The sequence below is a fragment of the Amphiprion ocellaris genome, chromosome 8 (assembly GCF_022539595.1).
Source record: "Amphiprion ocellaris isolate individual 3 ecotype Okinawa chromosome 8, ASM2253959v1, whole genome shotgun sequence".
Taxonomy (NCBI): domain Eukaryota; kingdom Metazoa; phylum Chordata; class Actinopteri; family Pomacentridae; genus Amphiprion; species Amphiprion ocellaris.
The window spans coordinates 42,771-62,492 of record NC_072773.1 but is presented as its reverse complement, the minus strand read 5'-3'; the positions used below and the strand labels follow the sequence as shown (position 1 = coordinate 62,492).

General features: G+C 46.7%; 1 pseudogene; it reads left to right on the top strand.

Moving 5' to 3' along the window:
- The first annotated feature begins 2 nt into the window (after nucleotides 1–2).
- The window catches only part of LOC111584906 (venom factor-like), a 43,042-nt pseudogene continuing 23,322 nt past the window's right edge, over nucleotides 3–19,722 (top strand).

The following is a 19,722-nucleotide window of genomic DNA, read 5'->3' as shown; positions in this document are numbered from 1 at the left end:
ACGTCAGCATAAGATGTATTAACAGAGAAAGTGTCAGAGAAAGTGTCACATGCATTATCTTATCATATGGAACACGTTAACCCTGTTCTCTACTGTGAGTACATACAGGTTACAGTTAAAATATACATGTACTTCTCAACAAGAAGTGCTTACATATGCATAGAGATACCTTTACAGTCATTCAGTGATAACCACAATGAACCTAAATATAATTCTTCCAACAGAAAATCACACAAACACATCCAGCTATCTATCAACATACATTAATGCACATACATGTAAAAATAAACACACATGAAACTTTATTGATTACCTGCTGAAGGACATTTACAAACCAGTAATAATCCAGTTACATCATACAGACTTTTTATCCACTGTGCATTAGCACCTTCACTCTTTGCACTTCATTATTTTCATTCATTCTTGTATATTTTTCAGAATCACGCTAAATCTACTTTCAGTTTCTGCTGTGGATTTTTTCAGTTTATCAGAACATGTTTGTTTTAATTTTTTTCCTTCTTTTGCTGTGAGGTTTTGTAAATTGTTGGAGGATTCTTGAAGCAGATTTTTTGACATATTTCGGCTTTACTTCCTTCATAACGCTGTGTTTTTGCCATGACGGAGCAGAGGAGATGAGTGACGCAAGTCAGCAGAGAAAAACCAACAAGGAGGTGATTTCTGATAAACATCCAGTCGATCAGTGAGTCCAGCATCCACCGTGTCTGAGCAGCATTCAAGATTCAACAGAGGAACACTGCACAGGTAGACCTCATAATTAGAATATGGTGGGAAAGGTTCAATATTTTCCATCAGACGTTGTGTCGTGGTTTCTCTTAGACCTCAAAGATGTGCAGATGTTGAAGAAAACATCCGTTGACACTGTTGCTTTTATGATACAATTTATTACATAAATAAGAGAGCATCTGAACAGGCACCATGGTCTGCCTGTGGAGTTTCCCAGCCAATACGGAAATCCTGCAGAACAATGGGCTAGTGGTCATTCTATAACCTTTGGTGACGTATGAAGTCACAACATCTGGTCTCTGTTAGAAGACTTGGTAAAAACAGGAAACAGGATACCCCCCTTCGACCAGCCTGTAGGCTCTGTAGGGTCCATCCATACAGTGGGCCCCTAAGTCAACACTACATTAGGTTTCTTGAGCAGAGAAACACATTCCAATGAAATTAGTTTCTTATGTCTTTAAGTTCCCTTTGTGGTAAACAACTCCTATCAGAACTCATATCCGATCAGACACTTCAGTTGCTCAAAGTTAAAGTGAAATTTGTTCTGGACTATTACTACTATATATATATATATATATATATATATATATATATATATATATATATATATATATATATATATATATATATATATATATATATATGTATATATATATATACACACACACCATATTCAGACATATTTCAAGTCTTGATTTGTTTGAACTTTGATGATAAGAGGACCTGGGCCAGCCTTGATGGGGCAGGAGGTGAGGAGCTGGCCGCTGTTCTGCCCCCACACTATGTTAGGGTTAGCTAATTTAGCTAACTGTAAAAATGCTTTAATACACAAGAAATATATATAATAAATATAAAATTCATAAACAGTACCATACTTTCTTTGAAAGATTTCATTTTTTAAGAGGACTAAATTTCCTCACAAAACATGAACAGATGAAAAACACAGTGCCTCTCCTCCTCCTGATGTTCTTCAGTGGAGCTGATCAGCTGCAGGTCCCATTAACAGCACCATGCCGGTCCAGATGTTTCAGGCTCTATTAACAGCACCATGCCGGTCCAGATGTTTCAGGCTCTATTAACAGCACCATGCCGGTCCAGATGTTTCAGGTTCTATCAACAGCACCATGCCGGTCCAGATGTTTCAGGTCCCATTAACAGCACCATGCCGGTCCAGATGTTTCAGGTTCTATTAACAGAACCATGCCGGTCCAGATGTTTCAGGTCCCATTAACAGCACCATGCCGGTCCAGATGTTTCAGGTTCTATTAACAGCACCATGCCGGTCCAGATGTTTCAGGTTCTATTAACAGCACCATGCTGGTCCAGATGTTTCAGGTTCTATTAACAGCACCATGCCGGTCCAGATGTTTCAGGTCCCATTAACAGCACCATGCCGGTCCAGAAGCTGCAGGTCCATGGATGGATGCTGATGTTCTGTCTGCGAGTCATCAGATGCCCCTGGAATAAAATGTTGCATTAATATTATTTTTTATGCACAGTAACAGTCATAAGAATAGAACAAAGCTGTACTACAGGTAATGAAGACAGACAATAATTCAGAAGAACGCAGTCAGTGATGGAGTAAGACATTTATTAATGATATAAAGTTCTGAACATGAACTTCTTTCAAACCAATTTACCTGTGAACAATAAAAAAAATACATTGAGGTCAAAGTGAGACCATAAGATAAAACGTGAAACTACTAATATCCCTGTTTAACTGCTATAGAACCATCAGAGAACCGCTATAGAACCGTCAGAGAACCGTCAGAACCAGTCTGGACCAGATCAAATGCTCTCATTGGACTACTGACTGTCCAACCGGAATGCTCACAGCTCTGAAACCGCTGCAGCACATTTTTAATCAGGCTTTATCTTTATCAATCGATTAGAGATTTGATGTTTATACAACTACTTTATCAAAACTATGTTTTGTGTCACAATAAAAGCAGTATTTACAAAATATTTGTTACCTCTGACAGTTTTCTCCTCAGCCTTTGCCGCTGGTCTAAATGGATTATGGGATACCTGGCTGCCCCTGATGATCCTCCATAATGTGGGCGGAGCCAGAACTCATGCAGGTATTTCATCCTGATCAGATGCTACTTAGAGCTGGATCAGTTCTTGGTTTCCAACTGATGACGTTTCACAACAACACAAGTATGGACAAGTAGAAAAATGTCTGGTGACAGCATAGACTATATAAAGATGGACGTAGCTCCTGGCTCCAAAAATGAAGCCTACCCAGAAGTGTCAGAAACTTGCAATATCACACCGTCCGCCAGGAGCTGGCTCCAGAAAGCTCCATAGACCCCAATTCATCACAGGAAAGACTAAAATTTGACAGACTGCGTTTCTACGGCTCAGGATTTTTTTTCGTTAGCTGTTATGGTCAAAATGAGAGATCAGGTGGCCGATCTTAAAATAATTCAATATTTAATTTTATACAGAGCCTTAAAGTTTGCAAAGTCAGGGGGCGGGGCTACCTGGTTGACAGCCTGGTCTGGAATGATTGACAGGTCCTATGGAGGAGGCATCTGAGACGCTCATTCAGCTCATGGGCCTCAAACTCGTGGCATCAAGGTTTGGTGTTAGCGCGACCCGCCCGCTTTTCTGATACGCTTTCACCTAATTGCTGAGACAGCACTGAAAATGAGCGGCAAAGCGCCACTAGCTGGATTTGAACTCATGACCCGCTGTACCGAGGTCAGCCGCTCAACCTGTTGAACTACCGGGGAGAGCGGCCAATCTGCCTTTCTGCAGAGCTCTTCAATGCTGCGCTTGCCCTGGGCTTTTTACATTATCTGCAGAGGTCCCTCCTCTGTGGCGGGGGTTAGGGTACAGAATCCCTGCGACTTTATATTTATTTTATTATGTATATATAGGAAAGGAGGGAAGGGATCAAAACTATGCGCATCGACCAGACGTCTCTGTGAAATGGACGAAGCGAGATGCCGAGCTGCTAAACATGGAGACGGAGGACACTCACGCTACGGGCTCTGAGCAAATCAGAGCCCAGTGCTGTATTTATTTCGATTTGATATTCTTTGAATATGTTTTCACCCTTTAAGCACCAAAGTCGCAATATTGCGTCAAGCAACATTGCTGAACATTGCTGCAAATATGGTGCCTCGTGTAGTTACTACTTTACACCAGGAGATGGCAGACATCTGGGAATTCAATCTGAGCATCATTTGTGGGCGTGTTTTCATTCAAAGTTTTGGAGTTTATAGAGTTTGAAAACTGCCCCCCGGTCGAGGAGCTGAAGGTCGCAGTCGGCGCGTAACAGAGCACAAGACAGCGCGAGAAAACTCACCATGCTGAGAGGTCTGTTCACCGACAAAGTACTTCATCAAGTAATGGCTGACTCAGATTCTGAAGAGGGATATTCACCCTCTGATGAAGATGTTCAGTCGTCCAGTGAGACAGAAAGTGACGCTGCGTCTGTGCTTAATGGCAGCGAGTCCGTGCGCCATGACAGTCCACAAGCAGCACATACTGGAGCCGATGCTTTGCTTCACTGTGTCCAGGGTGGCAGGAGGGGACGTGGTGGGTGTAGCAGGGGTGGCAGGAGGGGACGTGGTGGGTGTAGCAGGAGGGGATGTGGTGGGTGTAGCAGGGGTGGCAGGAGGGGACGTGGTGGGTGTAGCAGGAGGGGACGTGGTGGGTATAGCGGGGGTGGCAGGAGGGGACGTGAGGGGACGTGGTGGGCGTTGCGGGGGTGGCAGGAGGGGATGTGAGGGGACATGGTGGGTGTAGCAGGGGTGGCAGGAGGGGACGTGGTGGGTGTAGCAGGAGGGGACGTGGTGGGTATAGCGGGGGTGGCAGGAGGGGACGTGAGGGGACGTGGTGGGCGTAGCGGGGGTGGCAGGAGGGGATGTGAGGGGACATGGTGGGTGTAGCAGGAGGGGACGTGGTGGGTGTAGCAGGAGGGGACGTGGTGGCCATAGCGGAGGTGGCAGGAGGGGACATGGTGGGTGTAGCGGGGGTGGCAGGAGGGGACGTGGTGGGTGTAGCAGGAGGGGACGTGGTGGGTGTAGCAGGAGGGGACATGGTGGGTATAGCGGGGTGGCAGGAGGGGACGTGAGGGGACATGGTGGGCATAGCGGGGGTGGCAGGAGGGGACGTGAGGGAACATGGTGGGTGTAGCAGGAGGGGATGTGGTGGCCATAGTGGAGGTGGCAGGAGGGGACGTGGTGGGTGTAGCAGGAGGGGACGTGGTGGCCATAGCGGAGGTGGCAGGAGGGGACGTGGTGGGTGTAGCAGGAGGGGACGTGGTGGCCATAGTGGAGGTGGCAGGAGGGGACGTGGTGGGTGTAGCGGGGGGGCGTGGTGGGCGTAGCGGAGGTGGCAGGAGGGGACGTGGTGGGTGTAGCAGGAGGGGACGTGGTGGGCGTAGCGGAGGTGGCAGGAGGGGACGTGGTGGGTGTAGCGGGGGGGGCGTGGTGGGCGTAGCGGAGGTGGCAGGAGGGGACGTGGTGGGTGTAGCAGGAGGGGACGTGGTGGGTGTAGCAGGGGGGCGTGGTGGGTGTAGCAGGAGGGGACGTGAGGGGACATGGTGGGGGTGGCAGGAGGGGATGTGGTGGGTATAGCGGGGGTGGCAGGAGGGGACGTGAGGGGACGTGGTGGGCGTAGCGGGGGTGGCAGGAGGGGATGTGAGGGGACATGGTGGGTGTAGCAGGGGTGGCAGGAGGGGACGTGGTGGGTGTAGCAGGAGGGGACGTGGTGGGTATAGCGGGGGTGGCAGGAGGGGACGTGAGGGGATGTGGTGGGCGTAGCGGGGGTGGCAGGAGGGGATGTGAGGGGACATGGTGGGTGTAGCAGGAGGGGACGTGGTGGGTGTAGCAGGAGGGGACGTGGTGGCCATAGCGGAGGTGGCAGGAGGGGACATGGTGGGTGTAGCGGGGGTGGCAGGAGGGGACGTGGTGGGTGTAGCAGGAGGGGACGTGGTGGGTGTAGCAGGAGGGGACATGGTGGGTATAGCGGGGTGGCAGAAGGGGACGTGAGGGGACATGGTGGGCATAGCGGGGGTGGCAGGAGGGGACGTGAGGGAACATGGTGGGTGTAGCAGGAGGGGATGTGGTGGCCATAGCGGAGGTGGCAGGAGGGGACGTGGTGGGTGTAGCAGGAGGGGACGTGGTGGCCATAGCGGAGGTGGCAGGAGGGGACGTGGTGGGTGTAGCAGGAGGGGACGTGGTGGCCATAGTGGAGGTGGCAGGAGGGGACGTGGTGGGTGTAGCGGGGGGGCGTGGTGGGCGTAGCGGAGGTGGCAGGAGGGGACGTGGTGGGTGTAGCAGGAGGGGACGTGGTGGGCGTAGCGGAGGTAGCAGGAGGGGACGTGGTGGGTGTAGCGGGGGGGCGTGGTGGGCGTAGCGGAGGTGGCAGGAGGGGACGTGGTGGGTGTAGCAGGAGGGGACGTGGTGGGTGTAGCAGGGGGGCGTGGTGGGTGTAGCAGGAGGGGACGTGAGGGGACATGGTGGGGGTGGCAGGAGGGGATGTGGTGGGCGTAGCAGGAGGGGACATGGTGGGCGTAGCAGGAGGGGACATGGGTGTAGCAGGAGGGGACATGGTGGGCGTAGCAGGAGGGGACATGGTGGGTGTAGCAGGAGGGGATGTGGTGGGCGTAGCAGGAGGGGACATGGTCGGCGTAGCAGGAGGGGACATGGTGGGTGTAGCAGGAGGGGACGTGGTGGGTGTAGCAGGGGTGGTCAAAACACCGCTAATGGTGAGGGGGGTAGCAGGGATGCAAAAAAACGTGGAAATAGCAGCAGACGTGGGAGAAGCCGCAGGAGAAAATGCACTGATAATAGCGGCGGAGGCAGCAGTGGCGTTCATGGCCCCGCCGTAAATGACGGTGATGATGGCTGGGTTTGCTTGAGAGATGAGAAAGAGTATCACAAGTGGCTCAAACATTTAGATGAGCCTGTTGGGTATCGTGGAGACAGGAATCTGGCAAATTCCGAGCCAAGCAATGCCATCTTGATCGATAAACATCTGTAAAAGTTATGTAATCCATATGTCCGCTGCCTGGTGATGTCATAATATGCAAATTAGATGAGTGAATTTACTTCCATCACAAACTTTGGGTCTTACTGATGATTTTACTCATTTACAGTTTTCCTTTATCTCTAATCATTTTCAAGTTACAACCTTTCGAAAAAGTGATATCAAAACTGAATATTTTATTGAAAAAACTGTGGTGCCTAAAGGGTTAATTACTATTTTTTATATTGTTTTCAATTTGTTTGGCTAGAAAATGCTTATTTTACCGCAAAAATAATTTAAATAATAAATATATAAAAAGACATATACTGCAAAATAGCTCAGGCTCATGACAGCTTCCGGTGGCGTCTGTGGTCAACTTCGCCAACGCGAATTATGGGTCTTGTCTACAAATGCTACATAATACTGGCGGGCCAGAGTTTGACACCTATGTACTAGCGTAACCTCCTCTCAAAATCCTACAGTTTGAGGAGTGAATCAGAGCCCATTCAGACACACTGAAATGTCCAACCCCTTGATAATTCCCTCGAAGTACCGTAACACACGTGACATAATGAGGCTTTGCTCTCGGTAATCACGTGATTGTGGGCGTGCCGAAGCAGGTGTCTTTAGCTTAAAAGCAGCACTGTCAAGCAAACTGGCTGGAGCGGCATCAGGAATAAATTGTGAGTGTTTTCAGCTGAGGTAAGTGGTAAATGCAGGAGGATAATCTAGAAAATTATGCTTTGCAGTGTTTCATGTTTACATGTTTTGTGTTGTCTTCGTCCTCTTATGTGGTGGAAGCAGACTTCTTCTTCTCTAGTTTATCACTAGAATAGACCAGGTAGACGTGTGTTTGGGATACACTACCCCCTGCAGTTTTGGAGCAGACGCGCACGGAGTATGGATTTCCGTGCAGCTGATTTCCGCGCGGCTCGTTCGTGCGGAAAGTATATTCCAGCCTAAAGGCTGGCCTAAAGGCTGGAATATACTTTCCGCACGAACGAGCCGCGCGGAAATCTGCCGCACGGAAATCCATGCGAGAGAAAGTGTGTGTGCATTTATACTCCGTGCGCGTCTGCTCCAAAACTGCAGGGGGCAGTGTATCGCAAACACACGTCTACCTGGTCTACTCTAGTAATAAACTCGAGAAGAAGAAGTTTGCCATGGTTTACACCACTTACAACACGGCATTTTACCGAATAAAAGCATTTCAGCAGTTAGTTTTAATTTCACACCATGAATACTTCATAACCCGGTTACCATGGTGATCTCTGTGTGATGAATTGTATAAGTTCACGTATTTCTAGACTTCAGCTACGAGTAGATCCTGGCCCTCCGCCATGTTTTTCCATGCGGCTCTGTCCGCGTTGGTTAGAAAAATGTGGAGGTGCGCGGAGCGGAAATTTTCCGCACGGAAAGGCCGCTCGAGGGGGCGTGGGTGCGAAAATGACGTAATTTTTCTGCACGGAGCCGCATGGACCTCGCGGACGCGGTAAGCATAAAACAAGCTTTAAGCGGGTGTTGTTGTAGCGCGCGTGCGCCTTCCCCTGTTTGTTTTTTTTTGTTTTGGTTCCCACGCTCTGGGGGGGTTGTCATTAAAAGGCCAGACCGGTTACTGCCTCTGTTCGCCTGACAATAAACGGAGATCTGCCATCTTTTCTCCAAGGAATATTCAGTCTCTGCATCTTTCTCAGCTCACCACGCTACATTGGTGGCAGCGGTGCTGCGACTGGACTCACTTTTCTGCTTATTTTGATGGAGACTATTTGTTCGGACAATATGTTTGGAGGCCCTAAGGACGAGGACGACTATGGGAAGTACGGAGCTGCATGGACTGAGGAGGTCTGTAACATGAAGGTAGACCTTCCCACTCCGTTTTGCGGAGATGGACGTAAGCTATTCGCCACTTGGATAAAGCAGTTTGAGGCCGCCGTGAGCGCTTAGACCCGGGGCGGGATGAGCCGGAGCTATGCCGCTACCCTGGCTGCTGTTTTACCGACCAGGCTGGATGGTGCTGCATTCCTCCTGTGGGACAGCCTTCCCCCGTCCGTACAATGTGACTTTGAGAGTATTAAGGAGAGACTCAACGAGGCCTTTGAACAGAAGCAGTTTCTATTGTATTTTCAGACGTGTGTTTCGGCTCGTCCCTGCCAAGCTAATGAGAGTTTGGAACTTTATGCGGCGGACATTTCAAGGCTGGTTGCTGAACCATTCCCAGAATATGACATGGCGGCACAAAATGGTGAGAAGTTTCGGCGGTTTCTGGCTGGACTGGACCCGGGTCTGCGTGCCAAGTGCCACGAGCAGGGAGCGAGTGATTTGGAAGAAGCCCTCATGATAGCGGGGCGGTGTGAGCGGGCTAGAATGGCTCTCGGTGTGGGCACACAGACTAGCCCTTATTCCCCTGCGACCCCCCCGGCTACACATGCGGCTGTGGCCTCGCTCTCCTCGGCTGAGGAACCTGGACTAGACGACGCTGGTATGGCGGGCAAGCTTCTCAGTGCTGGGGAGAGTCTTACTGCTAGGATGGATAAACTGCAGACTGATATGGCGGATCTCAGGGCAACGTGACAGGACTGCTACGGGCCACGCGTGGACCGGCGTATTTTCTGTGCATGTGATTGTGGTGGAGTTGGCTGCAGATCTGCCACTGAGGAGCCTCCAGGAGCCCGCTCTCCCCGTGACGGCCCGTGGAATGCTGAGGAGTGGTCCCCCAGGTCATCTACTTCTGCATCGCGTCGCGGGAACAGGAGTCTACAGCGGGGGCGTTTCTCCGGTGAATCACCGCAGCGGACGTGGCGTCCGGTTCCTGTCGCCATCCCGGCGTTCACCTTCTCCTTCCCCTCTTGGACAGAACCAGGGAAACTTCCAGTAAGTGATGCTGAGCCCCGACCATCAGTTACGTCTTCTCAGGGTCACGGAGGACACCCCACAGCTGTGGTAGATACTCCTACTGTGGACTGCTGCACTGCTGGTGAGTCAAAATGTACCTCTCATATCAGAGGGTCGATTGAGAATGTTGACGTGGTTATACTGATTGACTCTGGTTCTACTGTGTCTTTGATATCGGAGGACTTTTTTTTTTTTTTTTTAAATTTTTTTTTGGCCTTTTTTATCAGCTTTTTATTAGATAGGCACAGTGAGAGAGAGACAGGAAACAGGGGAGAAGAGTTGGGGAAGACATGCAGCAAAGGGCCGCGAGCGGGAATTGAACCCGGGCCAGCTGCGTCGGGGACCAGCCCTTGTACATGGGTCGCTCGCTCAATGCGTTGAGCTATACAGGCGCCCGATATCGGAGGACTTTAAGATGTCGATCCCATCTCTGCGTAAATGTGTGTTAAGCAATAACTACATGTTTGGACATGCCGTGAATGGACAGTTGTTGGACACACTTGGGACTATGACTGTTTCTATCTGTCTGGGGGACATCAATGTGGAGCAGACTGTGCGTGTTGTCAGAGGAGCTACTCAGAAGGATCTGTTGGGTTTTGATTTTCTGACTGAATTTAACGCTGTCCTGCATGTTGGCCATAGTTTGCTCTGTCTGCGTGAGGTGGACGTTCCGTTATTACATGCTAATGATCTTATCCCTAAGTGCTGTAATATCACCATGTCTGCTGATGTCATTATTCCACCCTACAGTGAGATGGTTGTTCCTGTGCAGGTGACGGCTCCTCGGTCCACAGAGCCCCACATTGACTCGTATAATGGTTATGTAGAGCCAGAGCCTCGTGACAACATGGAGTTGGTGGTTGTACGTTCAGTGGCGCCGGTTAAAGATGGGCTCACTGTCGCGCGGCTGCTGAACCCAACAGACCACGAGCTGCAGATGCACTCAGGTTCACATCTAGGGGTTCTTTACCATGTTGATGAGAATGACATTTATGTGCCTGCTGACTGTGTTGACTCTGACCAGCAGCCCGTGACCCTACCTGACCTTACAGACGGTCCCCTGACTGATGACCAGAGACAGCAACTGCGCTCCTTGTTGGGAAAACACCAGGATGTTTTTCGTCCAGGGCGTGGTTTTACAGAGGCTTCGGGTGTGATAAAACACATTAACACTGGTGACCACCCACCTGTTATGCGACGTGCTTATCGGACTTCCCCTGACAAACGTAGGGAAATGGACAGGCAAGTGCAGCGGCTTTTAGCTGATGGAATCGTCGAGGAAAGCTGTAGTCCCTGGTCCTCCCCTGTGGTGCTTGTGAGGAAGAAAGAAAATACGTGGCGGTTTTGTGTTGATTACAGGGGCCTGAATGCTGTGACAGTGAAAGATTCTCACCCACTGCCAAGGGTAGATGACACACTGGACGCCCAGGATGGGGCTACCTGGTTCAGCACATTGGACTTCTCTGATGGGTACTGGCAGGTTGAAGTAGCGGAAGAGGACCGTGAGAAAACGGCCTTTACTACTGGCCATGGTCTCTATCAGTTTCGCTCCATGCCCATGGGGCTCACCAATGCTCCCGCAACCTTCCAGAGGTTTATGGAGCTGGTGCTCAAGGGTCTTCCCTGGCATATCTGTATGGTGTATATTGACGATATTTTGATTTACAGCAGGTCATTTGATGACCACATTGCAGCTTTAGAGGAGGTGTTTTCCAGGATTGGTGCAGCAGGTTTACGGTTGAAGGCTAAGAAGTGTCAGTTAGCCCGTGACCATGTGGTGTTCTTGGGCCATGTGGTCTCTGCTGAGGGGTTGCGGCCCGATCCCAGGAATACATGTAACGTGAGTGGCTGGCCTATTCCACGTTCTTTTTTTTTTTTTTGTAACTTGTATTTTATTAAATTTTATAACACAAAAAAGGCGGTAACAACAAAATGGGTTGCACATTAGTTATTTTGCTTATTCTTTGTCCATTTTGTCCATTTTTTGTTCATTTGTGGTTCTTGTAGTCTCAGTCGATGGGTTAGTCTCTCCATTGTAAATATGTCCTCGATTGTTGCCATCCACTGTTCCTTTGAAGGGACAACGGTTTGTCCCCATTTCCTTGTTATACATTTCTTTGCTGCAATTAACATTATCTTTACCAAATATTTATCACTTTCATAAATAGAACCATCGGTAAAGTTGCACAAATAGAGCAAATCCGGTTTCAATGGTATTACATAACCCAAAACTTTAAATAAAACCTTACAGATATTTTCCCAAAATTCTGAAAGTTTCGGACATTTCCAAAAGATATGTGAATGGTCAGCATCTACTTCCCCACATTCTCTCCAGCAATTCTGATGTCTCTTTAACTGTTTACTTTTAGACTTTGGTGTAATAAAAAATCGTATAAGATTTTTCCAGGCAAACTCCCTCCACATCCGAGAGCTTGTGGTTGTATGATGACAACTCCACATGTTCAACCACTCATTTTCTTGGATTGTTATATTAAATTCTTTTTCCCACTTTGCTTTTGCTTTATGTGTTGTGTGTTTATTGATTTTTATTAGGGCTTTACATAGAATTGAGATTATCCTAACATTACTGTCTTTGTAGGCTTTAGTCATTATTTGAACAATGTCACTCTCTTCCATGGAGGGAATCACCTGGATTTCTTTATTATGATAGTCTCTCATTTGAAGATAACGAAAGAAATTATATTTTCCAAGATCAAACCTTTGTTCCAAATTCCAAAAGCTCTCCAGCTTCCCATTGTTTTCCAGAACACACCAAGCTGTAACTCCTTTTGTTGCCCAGTTTTTATAAGTTTGGTCAAACTTAGCTGGTGCAAATTTATCATCATGACCGATCCATTTCAATTTGTTAGTTTGTCTTTTAATTCTGTGTATCTTAATTATTTTAAACCAAACATTGAAAGTATGATTAGTTATTGGATCTAAATGAATTTTATTTTTGTCATACATTTCTTTGTCTCCAAGGAAGCTTTGGATTGGTTGTTTTAGTGATCCAGTCTCAATGTCTTTCCATCTACTACAGTAGAATGGATTGCACCAGCAATATATGTATTTTAATTGTGCAGCCTGATAGTATTCTTTCAACTTTGGTAACGCCATCCCTCCTTTCTCTTTGGGAAGCTGGAGAGTACCATACTTGACCCTTGGTCTCTTACTATCCCAAACAAACCTAGGGCCTCATTTATAAAGCTTGCTTATGCACAAAACAGGGCTAGAAAGTTACGTACGCCACTTCCAACGCAAAGGTTGTGATTTATAAAAATAAACTTGGCGTGAGAATATGCGCACTGGTGCGCCAACATTGATGCTTGCTTACGGACATTTTGGAGACAGAGGGAACGGCAGTGCCAGACGGTGAGGTGGTGAATTGAAGCCAGATTTATCTCAAACCTTTATTGTGTGTGTTATGCAGCATTTACAATAAGACCGAAAGTACGTTTCATTTTTTAACAAGATCTTTAATAGAGGCGGCAATGTCAGACAGGACCTCACACATGTTCATTACTGTGCGTATTTGCTGGAGCTCATCCCGCACTTCATTTATGGCACCGATGGTGTCCCTTTGTGATTGTAGGACTCTGTCTGTCAGGCCCCGACCACTTCTGGGTGTGCCATGGTCCTGTACTGGGACAGCCAGGCCTTCATCCACGGTGACAGGACACGCTGTGGTCGGAACCTCCTCGTCAGCCAGCGTTTCCAACTCTAGAGTGACTGAGGACAAAAAGCATAAGTTCACTGCTTTTTTACAAGTCCATTTAAATATCTAATACATTTAATAAACAGATAAAACTGTACTTTACCGGTCTCCTCTGTGGGCTCTGCCAAATCAGTGTCTCCTTCCTTCTCTGACACGATTCCACACATGCTGGCCATCCCGAGGATGGATGCTATCCTGCTGTCCAGCGGTGTGGGCTCGGGTTTGCTCCTACCCCCACCTGTAGCAGACATGCTTTGGCGATGGCATGTCACTCTCTTCTTGGCCTCCACCTTCAAATCAGACCACTTCTTTTTCACCTCTGCCACAGTTCTCTCTGTGGAACTCACACTGTTGACAGAGGTGACAACGTGTTGCCACTCAGTGCCTTTTCTTTTGTTAGTGATGCCACTACTATGACCACCAAACAAAATACTCTTCCTGGCCTCCACCTCATCCACAAGCACCTCTGTCTTGGTCTCCGAAAAATTTCGTTTTCTTTTATCTGCCATGACTGAGCGTAAAATGCCGTGGATCAGCAGCTTGTTTATATGGAAATACATTCATGAGTTACTTTGCATTGACCATTCATGGTAAAATGTGGGTGTGTCGTGGGCGGGATGTGAGGCAGAGCCACCTGCGCAATTGTAGCAGTCACTCTGGAATAGTGATGAACAGACACCTGCCCGTCACAATCAGTCACAATCAGTTGCAGTCAGTCACTTCCATATTATTGGACCTTCTCACAGTCACTCTCAACACCTCAGCCAATCACCTCTCACACCTGGAATCCACCCCTGTTCCTTTGTTTGAAGCCCATCAGCTTCATTCAGTCACAGACAGTCACTGAACAGCAGGATCACCCCACAGCACTCATCTCTGGAAACCATTCACTTTTTACAAGCCTGGAAACCTGGAAATCACAGCATCAAAGAGGACATGAGTTCAAACTCCTGTTAAGCATGTTGGAAGTTGGTTAATATTATGCCATGGCTTATTATAATACTCATGCTAATGCTAACAGGCCTGCAACTGCTTTTGGATTTCTGGATGCCACCCACCTGAACCCACATTGTGCTGAACATTGAATATTGGTGAGCAACTAATATGACGAATGACTGATGATGATGATAATGATGATGATAATTATTAAGCCTGTCTGCTGAACAGGTTAGGCTTGAACTGATGGCGAGCTACCCTGGACCACACTGGACAACCGTCTGACACGTTTCACCCCTTCACCCACCCCACTCATTGGCAGGTCTAAAGCCCCACAGCTTCATCCCTTCCAGAATGGTGTGGTAGGACTTTGTTGGATTTGTTGGACTTTGTTGGACTTTGTAGGAATTTGTTGGAACTGTTTATTGAATCAGCTTATCGTTCACTTCAACCAGGAATTGTCAGTGGACTATTGATAATTGAACTAAGCACATAGTCACTTTATATTGTTGAAAGTGAAACTGCTTATTCTTAATTGGATTGATTGAAGGACAGGTGAAGGTTGATTTTTTGATTTTCTGATTCTGATTTTCTGTTATTGTTTTGAGTTTTGTATTATTATTTTGATCATTGTTTTTGCCTTGATATATTCAAGTGTTTTCTGTTGATTATTTTTAATACATTATCGGTAAACAAATTTTTGTGTTTGTCTTCATTAATTTTCACACAGCTCCCAGAGCCGAACCTTATCACAGCCTAGCCCATAGCCCAACTAATGGTAGTCTATTTCCATTTGCAAGTGCTACACAATCTTCCAGCTGGAGTGTGATTTATAAATAGGAAACTGCGTGCAATTGTGCATACGCACGGTTTTATAAATCAGAATATTTTTTGGCGTACACCTATTTCAGATTTTCGACGTAGTCAAACTTTTAGTCTGGATCCTACGCAATGTTTTATAAATGTGGCCCCTGGATATTAATTTATCCCATGCTGTAAATTGAGTTTGGGTGACCTCTACTGGTAAGGCTTGAAACAAAAACAGGAATCTAGGTAAAATGTTCATTTTTACAGTTTCAACTCTGGAACTTAAATCCAAGGGCAAAGTTGACCACCTTTCTATGTCTTTCAGTATATTTTCTTGAACTTGTAAATAGTTCTTTTTATTTAAATCTTGAAAATTTTGTGTCACTTCAATTCCTAAGTATTTAATTGATTGCATTTTCCAATTAAATTTATAAATTTTTAAAAATATTTTAGAGGGTTCATAGTTAAAGGTTAATATTTGAGTTTTTGAAATATTTATTTTATATCCCGACAAATATTTAAATGTTTCTAATAGCTTCATCAATGCAGGTAATGATATATCAGGTTGTACGAGGAATACTATAACGTCGTCAGCAAAAAGGCCAATCTTGTGTTCTACTCCATTTATAGTGACTCCTTTTATTTCTCTATCTTGTCTCACAGCTTGTGCCAGGGGTTCAATAAAAATTGAAAAGAGCATAGGCGAAAGCCCACACCCTTGTCTCGTTGATCTCTGTAAATAAATTTTATCTGTGAGATTTCCATTGATTTTTATTCAGGCATTTGGTTGGCTGTATAATGTTTTTATCCTATTCACTGATTTGTTACTAAAACCCATTTTTTGTAGGACAAGATACAGAAAGTTCCAATTTACAGAGTCAAATGCCTTTTCTGCATCAATACTCAAAAGGACCGTGCTTCTTTTCTCTCTCTGTGCTTTTTCGGTGATATGAATAGTTTTTCTAATATTGTCATGTGTCTGGCGATCCCTCATAAACCCAGTCTGATCTTCATCAATTAATTCTGATACAAAAGTATTTAATCTTCTAGAAATGATTGACGTATATATTTTAGAATCAATGTTTAGTACTGAAATTGGCCTGTAATTAGAGCGGCATTCCTTATTTTTCCCTGGTTTAGGAATAACCGATATTATTGCTTCTGACCATGATGCTGGCATTACACTTTCCTTTAGAGTCCAATTTATTGATTTACAAAGCAATGTTGCTAACTCATTTTTAAATACTTTGTACCATTCAGCCGGAAAGCCATCACTTCCAGGTGATTTATTATTTTTTAAAGAATTGATTGCTTTGGTAATTTCTTCTTTGGAAATTTCAGCTGTCAATATATCATTTTGCTTTGTTCCAATTGCTGGAAGGTCCAATTGTTGAAGGAAGTGCATTTTTTCCCCTTCACTTGCGGATGGAGGTTGTGTATAGAGATGTTCATAAAACTTTTTGAAAATACTTTCAATTTCTTCTGGGTTTTGAGTGACAGTATTAGTACATGGATCTTTAATTTTACTGATTGTATTTATTGCCTGCTGTTTTCTTAATCTTTTGGCTAAAAGGTTTGTTGATTTTGGTCCCATTTCGTAATAGCTCTGTCTGAAATACATATGTTTTTTTTCCATATCATCCTCCAATATAGTATTTATGGATAAATCTGTGGATGTTCTCAGTCATCCAGGTCATGATAAGTCTCAAGCAAGCATAAGTTATGGCAACTGGACTAACCTCGTGTGAGTCGAAAACGTTTCACCTCTCATCCAAGAGGCTTCTTCAGTTCTGAAAGCCTGGTGGAGAGTACCAGATATTTATCCACCAGGAGGGTGGTGGCAAAAACAAGTGGACAAAGACCCGAAACCAATAGACTCGTTAGGTGTTAATGTGAGTCGTTAGCCTTTGATGGGCGGTCGTTACCCCTCCCAGCCCTCTAGGAGGGTGGTTGGGGGTCACCTGACTGCAGGTGGGAATGATGGCTGCACCTCCTTGGGAGGGCTCTAAGAACGGCGTTGTAAGTGGGAGACAAGTGGTGTCTGAGGCCCCCTCCTCTGTTCAAAGATGGCCGTTCTAGTTTGACATGAATGGCTTCTTTTACCCCTCTCTCAAACCATCTGTCCTCTCTGGCTAGAACGCGCACCTTGTGGTCATCAAAGGAGTGCCCCTTCTCCTTGAGGTGGAGGTGGACTGCTGAGTCCTGGCCTGTGGTCGTGGCCCTCCTGTGTTGTGCCATGCGCTTGTATAATGGCTGCTTAGTCTCTCCAATGTACAGGTCAGAGCATTCCTCATTGCACTACACTGCGTACACCACATTGCTCTGTTTCTCCCTTGGAATTTTGTCCTTGGGATGGACCAGCTTTTGCCTCAGAGTGTTGCTGGGCTTGAAGTGTACTGGGATCTGGTGTGTGTTAAAGATCCTCCTGAGTTTCTCTGAAATTCCTGCCACATAGGGGATGACAATGTTGTTTCTCTTTTTGTGGTCCTCGTCTTTCTTATCCTCCCTGCGCTTTTTTGCTGTTTTGATAAAAGCCCAGTTTGGATAGCCACAAGTTTGAAGAGCAGAGTGAATATGTTTGTGTTCCCTTCTTTTTCCATCTGCTTCTGATGGGATGTTCTGTGCTCTGTGCTTTAAGGTACGGATCACCCCCAACTTGTTTTCTAGTGGGTGGTGTGAATCAAACAGGAGGTACTGGTCTGTGTGAGTGGGTTTTCTGTAGACCCCAATGTTGAGTTCCCCATTGGTTTCAATGCGTACCACGCAATCTAGAAATGCCAGACAGTTGTCTTGGACATCCTCTCTTGTGAACTTGATGTTTTTATCCACCGAGTTGAGGTGTTCTGTGAAAGGTTCGACCTCACCCTTCCTGATGGTGACCCATGTGTTATCCACATATCTGAACCAGTGCCTCGGGGAGTGGCCACTGAATGTTCTCAGTGCCACAATCTCCATTTCTTCCATGTACAGGTTAGCTACAATGGGGGATACAGGGGATCCCATGGCACAGCCGTGTTTTTGCCTGTAGAAACCGTTGTTGTACTGGAAATAAGTGGTGCTGAGGCAAAGGTTAAGGAGGTCACACACCTGTTCGGGGGAGAGGTTGGTCCTCTCAGACAGAAAGTTGTCAAGCAGCAGTTTTCTCTTTACTGTCTGTATTGCATCTCCAGTGGGAATGCAAGTAAAAAGCGAAGTCACGTCATATGAAACCATAGTTTCCTCAGGGTCTAAGCTGATTTTCCTGACCTTGTTTGTAAAGTCCATCGAGTTCCTTATGTGGTGGGGGGTGTCCCCCACCAATGGGGAAAGGATGGTGGCAAGATACTTAGCAATGTTGTAGGTCACAGAGTTGATGCTGCTTACAATTGGTCTCAGAGGGGCGCCCTCTTTGTGAATTTTTGGCAGTCCGTATATACAAGGGATAGCATCGCCTGGATAGAGTTTGTAGTACAGGGCCCGGTCGATGATCTGACCTTTCTCCAGTTTTTGCAGGCAGTTAACCACTTTGAGTTTGTAGGTGTTGGTGGGGTCTTGTTTTAGGGTCTCATAAGTTGCTGAGTCACATAGGAGGCTGCTGACCTTTGAGTGATAGTCAGCTGTGTTAAGGACAACAGTACATCTCCCCTTATCTGCAGGTAGGATTGTGATGTTGGGATCCTTCTGCAGAGTTATCAGTGCCCGTTTCTCCTGTGCGGAGATGTTGGACGGGGGTAACTTGGCACTGGAGAGTGCTGCCGACACCTTAAGCCTGATCTGTTCCGCCTCTGTCTCTGACAACCTATTGTTCCTAATGGCCGATTCTGTGGCCGTCACCCAGTCCACCACCGGTAACTCATCTGGTGTGACTGCAAAGTTCAGTCCTTTGGCAAGGACCCCCCGCTCGGCTGGAGTGAGCTCTCTGTCTGACAAATTCTTAACCCATTTGTCATAGGTGTCCAGTTCCGCTGTTTTGCTCTGTGTGGCCGCCTGGGAAGGACTGCCATCAGTCCTTCCTTCAGAGCTCTGTATTTTGGCCCATTCTTGTCCCCCCCTGGAACTATAGAACCGGGACTCAAGGTTCTGAAATTTCCGTGTTTGCCTTTCTTTGCCTTTAGCATGCTGCGCCATCTGTGCTTTCTCCGTGTGCTTGGAAACGGCTTCCCAAACATGCCCAGGAAGGACTGCCTCCAGCCCTTCCTCCAACGCATCAATTTTCGATCGTAGGACATCGATCGTAAAATGAACCTGTCTAACTCTCTCATTGAGGAGTTGGTTCTGTGCCCTCTTTAGGATGCTTTCTGCTTTGTGGCCTTTCACCGTGGAAGTGAGCCATAAGCTTTTGGGAAAGATCCTTTTTTGCCTGCAACGCAGGTTGAACCGCAGGTGGTTCCTGTAATCCGCCACTTTCCTCGCCAGTCTCTCATACTCCCGCACCCTCCGCAGGGTGTCCGCCCCAAAATGAGTATGAATAAATCTGTGGATGTTCTCAGTCATCCAGGTCATGATAAGTCTCAAGCAAGCATAAGTTATGGCAACTGGACTAAACTCGTGTGAGTCGAAAACGTTTCATGGATGTATTTATGGATGTTTTAGTATCGCAAATCTGCTTATAAATTTCAGATGTTTTTGTTTTTAAAATTTGCTGTTCCAATTCTTTGAGCTTT